The sequence below is a fragment of the Nothoprocta perdicaria genome, unplaced genomic scaffold (assembly GCF_003342845.1).
Source record: "Nothoprocta perdicaria isolate Ctin4 unplaced genomic scaffold, notPer1 scaffold_290, whole genome shotgun sequence".
Lineage (NCBI taxonomy): Eukaryota > Metazoa > Chordata > Aves > Tinamiformes > Tinamidae > Nothoprocta > Nothoprocta perdicaria.
The window spans coordinates 276356-288270 of NW_020455522.1; the positions used below are offsets into that span (position 1 = coordinate 276356).

Below are 11915 nucleotides of genomic sequence, written 5' to 3' on the forward strand. Positions count from 1 at the left end.
GAAGGAAGGAAGGAAGGAAGGAAGGAAGGAAGGAAGGAAGGAAGGAAGGAAGGAAGGAAGGAAGGAAGGAAGGAAGGAAGGAAGGAAGGAAGGAAAGAGAGAGAGAGAGAGAGAGAGAGAGGTAATTTATTGTCTGTGGAGCACAAAGGTGTTAGCTGAGAGGAGGGGTTAAGAATTATAAAGTACCATAAAACCAATATTGCTATAGAGTCCATGACGTTTAGTGTCCAGAGTTCTGTAGTTCAACTTCCCTGCCTTTGTTACACTTCTCTGACTTCAGACATGAAGAAGAACCTGGGAGCTCTGAAGCTTGTACCTTTTATCCGCTTCTGTGAGATGCCTCCACATCTGCAACTATCTTGGTTGAAGAACCTATTTCTTCATTCATTATTGTCTGTTGATTTTTCATAGTATCACYGAAAATCAGGAACAAATCTCTTACCATCAATGTAGTATTAAGAAACCAGGCATTCTCTCTATTATGGCACCAGATGCATGGAGATGCTTGTCCTGATGTGCATACCATAAGCTGCATTAACYGAAGGTTATATTTCTCTGTTATCTACAATAGATATTACATTTCCCAGAATGGTCACACATATTAGTTCTATTTCCTAATTACAACATACCCCTTGCATGCGTGTGCCCTCTGTCCCTTTGGTGGTCCCTGGGGTCACCTTTCCATGTCCTTTTGCTGAACTTCRGTAACTCACTTCCATATGTGGTCTCATTTTGGCTCAGGGAGCCATGTTTGGCCCCATTGCCCAGTTTCATCTGATTCCTTGAAGATACCATGGTCCTTATTTTCATCTTCAACTGGTGTTTGCTCTTTTGTCCATACTTTCACATGATGTACCAGCAACATATTATCTGTCTATTCACATTTCAGCATATCTACTTTCCTAGCAAAAATTATGTCCTTTGGGGCATTCTTGCCTGGGACTTCTCCAAACATTAGCATTTTCTTCCAAACACTTTTTCAGATATTTGGCAATGACAGAAATAGGAATTTAGCAATATTTTTCAAAATAGCCCACTTTATTGCTGAGGAACCCGTTTTAGTATGCTAACCCTGCCCATTTTTACCTTTATTCTTGAGAACTTCAAAATTTGRACTTTTCTTGGGAGAAAAAATCTCCACCTCCTCTAATGCTTCTAGGTAGCCAAAACTGGACCCTCTGTCCTATAGGAGCCCAAAGCTGCAGTGCACAGCCCTCAAGAGGTAAAAGCAGAATAAGGTATCTCTTTGGATAGGAAAGACTTTTCCCACCTCCTTCCCACCATATGGCCTTGCAGCAGAGCCAAGAGCAGGCCTTACTGCTGGTGTCATGGCATAAGGGGACTGACACAGCAAGGGAAACATCCCATTTCCTGGCTGCCCTGGGCCTCTTTCCAGCTTATTGAGTGTGACACACTTTCTGTGAGTCCCTGGGGAAAAAAACAAAAGAGAGAGAGAGAGAGAGAGAGAGAGAGAGAAAATCTCCCCAATTCTATTTGCTTAGGAGCAGGATGCTGAAATATAAAACAAGCATTGGATTCTCCTTTTCCTCAGGGATTTTGTGACAAGCTGATGCCTGCAGCCAAATGAGCTAGAAATGTAATGCTGTGAAGAAATAAAAGCTGTTGCTCTCACTGAACCRTATGCATCCTGGAGCTCAGGCTACTGGGTAGGGGTGCCATTACCACCGCTAGAGAGGTAGAACCAGCACATCAGGGAGGCAATGAGTGCAAGTTGCGTTTTTTTTCCCCAGCAAGATGTGCAAGGGATTTCCCTATAAATCAGAAATGAAAAGCAGAGGGCAGAGAGATGCAGTCTTTGCAGTCTTTCTAGCTGAGAAGTTTGTCCCAAAGGGCAGCAGAAACAACAGTTCTGGGGAAGGCTGAGTTCCTGCCTTAACAGTGCCTAGAAGTCAACATGCATTGCCTTGGAGTGATGGAAGTGAAGARCGCACGCAATCTGGGGCATCTCCAGATTAGGTTTTCTTTTGAACTGACTAAGAAAAAAAAATTGACCTTGTTAACCATATTTCAAGTCTCATCACTAAATATCATCTCAGGACTACCCTCTTGCTTAGCAAAATCATCACACAAGTCTCCTGTATGGGAGAGTCTGTGCTTGGATGCTGCATGAGTAGAGCTCAGTGGTTGTCTCAAGCTCTGCCTTGCTTGTGCAAACATCTGGAACTACTTAACCATCCCTACATAATCTGCCACTACGTCCATAGTGCAAACTTCACTATGGTCAGCCTGTTGGTAACGACTTGTGAAATGGAATAGCCAAGGGACTGCTTCACAGTCTTTCTAGGGACTCTGCAATGTAGGTGGCCACTCCTGCTGGAGATGCACAATTAGAAAAGACTCACCAGGACTTGTTGATTGTGGCCACCTAGAAAGAGTGTGTGATCAAAACAGCTCAACAGGGTGCTTCAGTGGGTGTCCTGCAGCTTTCCTGACAGGTATATGAAACACAGAACTGTAAGGACAAGGACAAGTGCAGGGTCCTGCACCTGGGCAGGAATAACCCCAGGCATCAGTACAAATTAGGGGTTGACCTGCTCCACAGAAMAGGTCCATGGAAAGGGTCCTAGGAGTCCTGGTTAACACCAAGCGAGTCAGCAGTGTGCACTCGTGGCCAAGGCCAATGGGATTCTGGCTTCATCGGCAGGACGTTGCCAGCAGGTCAAGGGAGGGGATCATGCCCCTCTCCTCAGCTCTGGTGAGGCCGCACCTGGCCGCAGTTCTGGGCTCCCCAGGACAAGAGAGATGTGGAGCTTCTAGAGAGGCAATAAAGATGATTAAGGGACTGGAACATCTATCATACGAGGAGAGACTGAACGAGTTGGGWCCATTTGCTCTGGAGAAGAGAAAGTTAAGAGGGGATCTAATTAATATGTACAAGTACCTGAAGGAGGACTCTTCTCCATGATGGCCAATGGTAGAGCAAGGGGTCAATGGGTACAGGTTGAAACACAGGAAGTTCCATCTCCATATGAGGAAGGACTTTTTTAGTGTGAGGATGACAGAGCCCTGGTACAGGCTGCCCAGGGAGGTTGTGGAGTCTCCTTCTCTGGAGATCTTCCAAACCTGCCTGGATGCCACCCTGTGCCCCATGCTCTAGGTGTCCCTGCTCGAGCAGAGGGGTTGGTTGGATGATCTCTAGAGATCCCTTCCAACCTCACTCACTCACTCAACCTCACTCCAACCTCACCTTCCAACCTCACCTCATTCTGTGATAGTATTTCACATGGGAAGAATGACACACCTTTGGCTCCTTGCTTTTTACAAGAGCTTCGGGACCACCAATTGGTCTTAAAAGTTTAATGGGTTATTTTGGGGTAGAAGCGTTATTCTCTCTCTTATTTCCAATGTGACAAGACCAACGCCACCATACCACTTCATTGAAGATCTGTTTCTGCTAGTGCAATAACAGGGCTGCAGGACTGGTATCTAGGCTTTGTTGTAAAGGCAGAATAGTCTCCTAATGTTCCTACTGTATAGAGGGTTAAATTTATGACAAATGACAGATTTTTTTTTTAAACTCCCTGAGTAAATCCTTCCATTGTAAAAATGAAAGAATAGAAATAAGGCTTGTCATCCAAATGTAAAGGTTTTTGTTTTGTTAATATTAGAAAAACTAATGAAAAAATAATTTGGAGTCCATTCCACTGTATTTCTGTGTTTACATTTGTTTCTTTTCTTCAGGAAAAAAAAAAAGCTGAAATAAAACAAATAAATAAAAGACAGTAAAATGAGATTCCACATGGTTCTGAAATATTAACTATTCAGCAAATTGATAAATAGCCATGTTGAAGGAAGACTGTATGGAACATTAAGTCAGTAAAATGTCCAACCAATCTTGACCTGTTATTCAGGCAAGGAAGAGATGTACAAAAGCTGCTCACTTTAGTGGAATGGATCAAGGCAAGGGTGAAGATATTCATCTTTTCTTCTGGGACCAAAAATCAGTGGAAAATTATCCCTGAGAATGCTTTTGTTATTCATACTTCCAGGCATGGATAGTAAGCTGATTGCTCACAGAAATCTATTCAAACCATTGCTCAACTTATGACTCTGGTGCCCAAGCGCAGAGTTCTCTTCCCTGTGTCCTCAGCCATTTTACACCTGTGCAAAGCATGCAGCTGTGCTTAGCTCCTGTCCTCTCTCCTCTTGCATCTAAGCAAATCAAAACAGCTTATTTCAAAATAGCTTTTTAGCAGTCCTTTGCATTTCATTGATTAGCATTTATTCAGCTGTCTGGGTGCTGAACTAGACATAATAAATACTCCCACCCTTAGTTCTGAATACCCCTTCCCAAGATGTAAAGCACACTGTAATTGATAAATACATAGAGCCTGTTATCCATGCTCCCAGAGGCTGTTAAAACCTGGAATTCACTGTGCTTCAGTTCACACAATTCTGCTTTAATTCACCCCTCCATTAGAACACCCAAGCTATGACGAGGGTTGCTGCATGTGCTTCTGGGGTTGGATCTGCAGATATCAAAGCCAAGGGAAACACTGACACTGGATTGGAGACCAGCTCTGAGATTCAAGGATGCAGACCAGACTCTGTGGGATATATCTGTGGGATAGCTGTGGTAGTCTTTAAAAAAAATAAGAAACAGAACTTGGGGACAAGAAATTTGATTTTCAGAAAAATTAATCCTTGCAAATGTCTAATGGAGAACAAAGCAAGGGAAAAAAAAAAGAAAAAGAAAAAAAAGAGAACCTGGCTTCAAATCATGAACAAATATGTGAATTACCCATTCCTCAGTAGTTTTTATCTCCCCATTCATCCTTCCATTCTCCAAGGAGTTCTGGACTTCAATGCAGGAGTCTTCAGATGTTTCAAGAATATCAGGTGACAGCTGAACACAGCATTAATATTCTACCTTGTCGCCRAGAGAGCTGCAGAAATTGGAGGGGAGAGAGAAAAGTTCTCTGCCTTTCAATATGCAGCTAGTGTGTGATACCACAAGCAGAACAAAGCCCAGCCACAGAGGTTCACACCATGATTAATTCATATAAAGACAATGCTTCACAGAGCTCCTTCAGCACAGAGTGCACGGGATGGGAGGCTCTGATAGAAGTCATGCCGTGTATAATTATTAATGGTATTGTTAAAACTTTCATGTTGTTGTGTGCCTGATGAAGACGGTCGGGTCACTCATGCAAGTGCTAACAGCTCTCATTGCTAGCACTGTCGCTTTCAACTCTGAGAAGAAAAAAAATGAGTAGAAGAAATCTCTCCCACAATCTCCTTTTTATCTCGGGTTTTGCCCAAAGCTGTGCTTGGCACTTCGAAGTCAGGAGGTACTTGTGGTAAGAAATTTCGGGGAAGATGTCCATCTACTGCATTAAGGACTGCTCCCCAACACTCACTATCTTTATGATCATGGCAGCACCTAGRTCTACATCTCAAGTGAAAAAAACAGTGGCTTGGCCTGTTTTCTGACCCAAACAGCAAGCAGCAATGCCTGGCTCCTGTCCATGCTGTTAAAATCTCTTTCCCTTCAGATCAGGGTGGCACAAAGGATATTGATGCTCTGAAGCCCTCATTCCTCACCTGCACACTCCTCACCACTCCTCAATCTGAAGACCATGGTTCTGTGAAGACAATGGTTCTGTTCCCAAATACCCCTCCTGCCAACGAAACCATCGCACCTACAGGCATCCAGAAATGTTTTTTATAAAATAAGTATATACAGGAAATTGTTGCTCCATATCTGCSCCATCTCCACACTTTTCAATGAAAAACAGATCTTGGCATTATCACAGCCAAGGTACYAAGCTTGTTTTGTTCCCAAATAGTTGTTACTATGGGCTTAATTCTCACACTGAATGAATAGAAAGCTATGGAGGAGCACCCAGATTTTCAACGTGCTCATTCTTCTTTTATTCTGCCTCCATACAGCTGATCTGTCAGCCACACCAATATGGCACCATATGGAGGTGGGCACTGGGAAGTTTGGGGAGCTAGAGCTGGTTTATGTTAGGATCAACTATCTATCAACTATCAACTGTCAACTATCAACTATCCATGACGGGTCCCAGGTGGGAGTGTGTCTGCTCTCCAGCAGAGAACAGGRATTATGGGACTCGGGTCCTGACAACCTATGTGACTGTGGCCCAGTTCCTTCCTCTCTTGTGCCTCTGTTCAGAGTGCTGAGAGCAGGGTCTGTATCTCAGTGTATCTGAAGCACACCTAACACGAAGAAGCCCTCATTACATTTAGAACTGAAAGATTAGTGACTGCCCACAGAGTGCCAAAAGCTGGACCCAGTAATGAAATGATAACGTGAATGTTAATTAGAATTCTCTACCAGGAAAAAAGACAGACTCAGAAGAACTGAACATAAAAAGAAAATAACAAAAGTGCTGTCAAAATGTACCACGCTATTTTTAGCCTCCACTTATTTTCTAGCGGTGATAACATTGCATTAATATAGTGTCTTCTATATATTATTCAATTAGGGCTTCCAGTATCACTTGGAAATATTCTCTCCATTTTACAGATGTGAAAAATAGCATCTCGGCCAGAGAATGGCCAACTGGCTTGGCCAGGGACTGCGCCCAGGTTTTGGAGAGTCCTCCCTTTCTTCCAGCCTTTGCATTGACTAGCAGGAAAGCTTAGAAAACATGCAACATCTGTATTTGATGCTTTGCTGGTCACTCCATAGTCCTGTTGATGCTGCCTTCATTTCTGTCTTAACCCCACGCTGTGGTTATGTTATGTGTGGCTCCATAGCATGGAGCTTCCATATGTGGCTTCCATAGCATGGCTCAACATGGTTGACCTCCCAAGTGAATTGAGCAGGAAAAAACAATGTGATCAATCAGTATTAATGAGCACAGCCCAATTGTTTATAAGCTGTTCCTATGTTTCAACCACTGTCTTTGATCTCCTACGCAGATGAGTGCTGGCTTTAAGTCAAAATGCAAACTGCATCATGTTTACTGGGGCTCAGCATTTTGTCCCTGTGCTGACAACGGACCAAGTGAAACGACTACATGGTGCCAATGTACTGATTTATTGCATAGAATCGGTCAGCAGTGACTGCCTCGGAGTATTTGCAAGGTGCTCCAAGGCGCAATGCTCATGAAGAGCTGATGATCATAAACAGAAAACCAAGAGGCTTTTTTTTGTTTGTTTTGGGGGCATTTTGTTTTTTTCAGGGGGAAGGATTTCTGTACAAGTGTGAAATTAAGGGCAGAGTTCTTTAAAAAAGCTGACAACACACATGCGGCTATTGCGGTACTGAAATATGTGGTTAGATTCCCAAAAGCACACGGGAAACCTCTGACAAGTGGAAGCTTTCTGAGGTTTCACCTGCTATAGCTGAAACCTGGCCAATAAAACTTACTGGAAAATGAGGTGGGGGGGAAGAGCTCATGCAAAACAGTCCACTCTGTCAAAATACTGCAGGGCTGAGCACATCCCTTTTGGTAGCAGCTCTCTGACGGTTAAATTGCATATTTTAGAGGGAGAGTAGATTACTTACAAAAAAAAAAAAAAAAGATTTCAGGATTATTTTGAGCAACATCAGAGTTTTTCTGAGTGTGTTGAAGATTGTCTGTATTTGTACAATGCCTAAAGCTGCTTCTCTCTTCCTGCTCCAGCCACTATGGAAATAATGAGAATAACGACACCACCAGCCATGCAGTGTATGTTAATGATCACATAGTCAAGCGAGAAATGGTTGCATATTGCTGGGAAAGATGCAGGGGAAAACAGGGAAATTAAGATAGGACAGAAAGATATAGTGATAGCTATTTTAAAATACAGGACAAACTGGCTAAATCTTTGGTGAAAGAACATGACCTTGCTGGCCCGTTATATTAGACGGTCAAYAGAGGAAGTAGATGGTGAAGAATGGTTGGGAAAACAGCATGTCCAGGGGAGAGTTTGGGCTTTTTTAGAAAAATTGTCAAGGAGAAGGTGGAAAGCCATGAATGAAGATGTGGGTGCTGAAGAGAAGGGTAGTATGTACCAGTAGGAGGGAAAGAATGGTTTCTTAATTAAGCTTGGACTTCCTTAGTTCAGCTTCTTGAAACCAAGTGCTATTCAATGAGTGTTATCAGCCAGGGTACCAGTAGTGCCATTAAGCATGAATTTCAAGGATTACTTGCCCATGCCTTGGTTTCTTTTCAATTATTGACATTGAATTTCCTTTGCTGTTTTGTAAACAACTTAATACCATGAGATCCTTCCACCACTCCTCACCTAACTACAATTAAGATTTGACCATCCTGAGCAATTATGTATCATGTGCAGTCCTACCTATTTATCTACTCCTTTTCTTCCTTAAGCCCCTTATGCATCATGTAGCTCAGGTCAGCGAAGGAAAATCTGCTGTAACCTCCTTGTGCTGTGAAAAGCAAATATTTACTCCCCGCCTTGAGTTGCTTATGAATATCCAGCCTGCCTGACCCACTTTTGCTTTGATGGCTTTTATGATGGATCATGCCTACTACATTTTTAAAGAAACATAGACTGGATAAAACCCACTGTTTTCTAGAGTTCTCCAAAGAAAGCTAACAGATCTGACAACGTGAAACTTGTGATTCTTCTCTGACATCTCATATCTCTTCTTGTGCCTGCTGTTGTGCTGTAGCTCCAATTAGTCCCATGCAACTGGTTGAAGACCCTTTGTTTGCCCCTTCCACCCCTCTGGTGTAAAACTGGTTCATGCAGTCAGAGTGCAAGAGTAGTTCAGCGCTGACATATTTCAGTGCCGTGAGAACTTTTGGGTGGATTCTCTCTGTTTCTTGTAATACGATAAATAAATAACAAAAATAACCAACTAATACAATTTCAATTTCCATTTATTCACAAGCATGCAACACTGACTGAATTTTTGCTGGCTATTTACATGCAAAAAAATGGTTCTGGGTTTTCTTTTCTTCTTAGATCATCTCAGTAGCCAGCTCAGCAGGACTGACAGAGTTGCTGTATTCATGCAAGAAACCTTCCAGCGAGATGACATCTCTGTTCTTGGTGAGTCACATCACTCAGCCAAGATAACCTTTGGTTATTTCTCTGCTGCTCAGGTCAGGCAGACAGATCCATCAGACTCCAGCATCAATGTGTTAGCCTCTTTCTTCCTCCGGGGGAAGTGGGATTTTCAGTTGGTCACATCTGTTTTCTCCTTCCATCAGTCATGTCAAGCATTCACCTCAGTTAGCCATGGTGCCTGCTGATGTGTGGGATAAACTCTGCAGGACAAAAACTACAAAAAAAAAAAAAAAAAACCTCTTAATACTCACTGAAAATAGTTAATATATAAAATAAAATTGTAAGAGGTATTTCAGAGGACATCTCCTACTTTGGTGAAGTGGGTAATGTTAGTCACTGAGTTCAGTCACGCAAGTCCTGTGTCTAAGTGTAAATTACGATATCTTTGTGGAAAGTCTGTGGAAAGCATCCTTTGCTGAAGTTTATATTCCTGTTATTTTCAATTATCTGAACKATTTGGACTTTTAAAAATACTTTTAATCCTTATTATTAAAATAATGAATAATGCCTGCCTCTCAGAGCTAAATGTGAGGGGAACTGCTAATATATTCAGTTATTTGTAATTTGAATAGTTACTAGGTTTACTTTTTGATCTTCTGAAAATCTCACCAAAGGCTGGGCAGGACAGGGAAATGGAGAAAGGCTGGAATATCCCTCCTAAGCTGGTACCCCAACTCAGCCTGGTTTCTTATGGATGATTAATAGCAGATTTTGGCCTGGAAAGAAGTTGCTGTTCTCATTACTGCAGGAGCCAGAGAGATTCACTCTCTGTCACTTTAAAGCAATAGTTTCGCACTGGAGTAATCACCTTCCAAAAAAGTGCTGAAGAATCTGCTCTGCCTTGTCCATCAGATATGAGCTCAAAACCAAGAGAGCTGAAAGAATGAGCGCCACAAAAAGCAAATGCTCCAAAGAAATCACCTGGAAATAACTGCACTGAAAATACTGACTATCGACTATGGCATGTGGCTGTAAAAACATAACATAAACATGGGGGAAAAAAAAGAAAATGTAGCCATTTTAAACCATGCTATAATAGAAAGAAAACAATCTTGGTTCTGAAATTCTTAAAATTCATCGAAGAAAACCAAAGAAAATGCTGCATAAGAGGTGCAGCATTTTAAGCAGATTTCATGCCCAAAATGCAAAAAACAAATTTCAAGCTCAGCAGAAATAAGAGTTTGGTGCCAGAGGAACTTCCCTGATTAATTCCCCACTAACAGGAAGCCGCATTTTAAAACAAGCAGAAGCCTTATCTCCAGTCTGAGTAATTTCACACCTCCAGAAGTGACCATTTGATCTTTAGTGTGACCCAAAATGTACAGGCTCATTAAGACTAACACAGCATTGGTGGATAGTCAGTAGCAAAACTTTCTCAGCCTTCCATAACTGTAGGTTTCTGTGCAACACAAATGCTGACACAAATGCTAGATGACATTGCAAGCATGCACAGGCTTGAAGTATTCCTCAGCATATGTGAAAGCGATTTTTAAGACTGGCAAAGGCAGCTTTATTCCATGCCAAAAGGAGTCCTACGAAGTATTTTTCCACTGGGTAATGATGCTGATGGCCTAGAACTTGAAGCATTTGTAAGCTCCAGGTCCCTGAAGTAGAGAAGGACATGAGAAAACATTGAGAGACAGAAAACACCCAAATAGCAGCTATGTCCTCTCTCCTGCCTTGTTCAAGACTCTCTTGGAGAGGAAGGACAGGAGCTGAACTACTCAGACCTTGTCATGACTGCAGACACTGTGTGTCCCACTGCTGTCCCAGCCCAGGCCATGGGAATGGAAGGGCAGAACTAGTGATGCTGGGGGCAAATATTGCTGCAACTAAGTCCTGGAGCTGCCAGTCKGTCACAGCAAATTTACAAGCCACAGTGCTGCATTAGGAAAAAGGAAAAAAAAAMMMCATATCTCTGATCTTATGTAACAAGTCCTGAGAGGTGCATTGCCGTATAAGCACAGTTAAAATCCATCAGGCAATAGCATGAAACGCTTAGCACTTGGATGCATGCTTCTGTTTGCCCCTGTTTAACAACCATCCTGGGATAGGCACCGTAGGGAAGGAAGAAAAAGAGCAAACTGTTCTTATAAAAAACCTCCGCTCCTCTACTAGTCCTAGTTGACTCCAGCACTCACCTGGATTCCAAGCCTCAACATASAGTTTAGCTTAACGCAGCGCTGAGGACATGTCCGTATGCTGCAACCAGTGCTCCACTACCCGCACAATTGCAGAGTTTGAATCTAGGGACTGGGGAGGGAGGCAGTTCTGAGGCAGAACCAAGAGAAGCAAAAACGGTGTCTTGGTCCAGACCAGAGCGTGTGTCCTACACAGACTGCTCAGGTGCAAGCTTAATTCCTGGAGTACCACCTTCCTTCCTGCTGTCCACTTGAACGCTCTGTAGTGTTCAGAAACAGAACRCTCTATCATAGCCTTATCTTCTGCAAATAAACCCTCCATGAACCCAGAAGTCCATGAAATGTCGTTGGATGTCATGTTGTGCATTAGAGATAAAGTCCACTATGACACAGATAGGTCTGAAATCAAAATCCCACAGGGAATATAAAGCCAACTGACACTGAAGTTTCCTACAAATATAGATACTTATATAGATACTTATCTCCACTGTTGTGATGGAGTCTCTGAAGGTGGACTGAGCACTTTCCCCTACATCCAGCCAGTACTTTGCCATGTTGGATATCAAATCTTCACTGCAGAAGTGACTGAGATGACTTCACTGCAGAAGTGACTTTTCCACTGGTGGAAAAGATTATGTAACAGGAACTTCAGTTCTGCAGAGAAGCTGAGCATGACACTTTCAACAGGACTATAAACCTACACTGTTGAATTAGCCACACTCACACTTTTGTGATCTGCTTTGGAGAGCTGAGGGACCT

At 42.6% G+C, this 11915-nt stretch overlaps 1 long non-coding RNA gene across 1 annotated transcript; it reads right to left on the reverse strand.

Annotated features, from left to right (window-relative positions):
• Nucleotides 1–8880: 8880 nt before the first annotated feature.
• On the reverse strand, nt 8881–11385 carry LOC112949342. Its single transcript, XR_003249812.1, has 2 exons — nt 11157–11385; nt 8881–9229 (listed from the first exon to the last, which is right to left on the reverse strand). It is a non-coding gene; the product is annotated as an uncharacterized LOC112949342 (long non-coding RNA).
• Nucleotides 11386–11915: the final 530 nt, after the last annotated feature.